Source organism: Myotis lucifugus, unplaced genomic scaffold (assembly GCF_000147115.1).
Source record: "Myotis lucifugus unplaced genomic scaffold, Myoluc2.0 scaffold_381, whole genome shotgun sequence".
NCBI classification, from domain to species: domain Eukaryota; kingdom Metazoa; phylum Chordata; class Mammalia; order Chiroptera; family Vespertilionidae; genus Myotis; species Myotis lucifugus.
The window spans coordinates 918,302-919,216 of NW_005871429.1; positions in this window are offsets into that span (position 1 = coordinate 918,302).

Sequence of the window (915 nt, forward strand, 5' to 3'; positions counted from 1 at the left end):
GCCCCTCCCTGGTTCCTCATTACTGGTCCTTGGGCTTGAAATGTCTTTTTATTTGAAGGCCAAGAAGAACCCAGGGCTGTGTTAGTGACCACCCAGCACAGAGTGAGGCCTGAGGTGGGAGTGGGGTGGAGGGTGGGGCGGGCTGGCTCTCTTGACCTTGAAATCCTGTCTGAACTTTTTCTGTTGCGCTGACATCCTATTTTTCTAGAACTTGTCTCTCCTGCGGTAGCCCTGTCCTCTCAATGGGCCCTCAAGAGGAGGCGAGTGAGGGCAGCCCGGACAAGGGCATCTAGTATGTCTGAAGAGGTCATCAACTGGATCTGGGACCTGAGCAGGACCGGACAACATTCAGTTTCAAGGACTCCCAGACCCGTAGGGATAACAAACATTTTACATAAATGCTAATGGAGGCCCGAGAGGAGCGCTGGGATGGGCGCCGTCGCCCCGGGGTGAGTCGTGCCCTGGCCACGCGGCCTCCTGCGCCCGGGTCGCGAGTCTCCTGCCGGCCTCGCTGTCCTCGTCCTGTCACTTCCAGGAGCTGCCCCATGAGTTGTGGGTGCTGGCGGCCCCCTCGCCCCGGTGGCCCGTGGTTTCCCGAGGATGGCGGCCGTTGCGGGGAGAGGGCTGGGGCTCGGGGGAAGCGGGCCGTCACCTCGGAGACCCTGTGCTCCAGGGTCGGACCCCAAACTCGGCGCCACGGTCCAGACCTGCTGACAGCAGCCCAGACGCTTCCGTGCTTTTTTAAGAAATACGTTTTTATTGATCTCAGAGAAGGAAGTGGAAGAGAGAGAAGCATGCATGACGGGAGGGAATCACAGACCGGCTGCCTCCTGCACACCCTGCACTGGCGATCGAGCCGCCACCGGGGCCTGTGACTGACCGGGAATTGAACCCTGCCCTCCCGGTTCCTAGGTC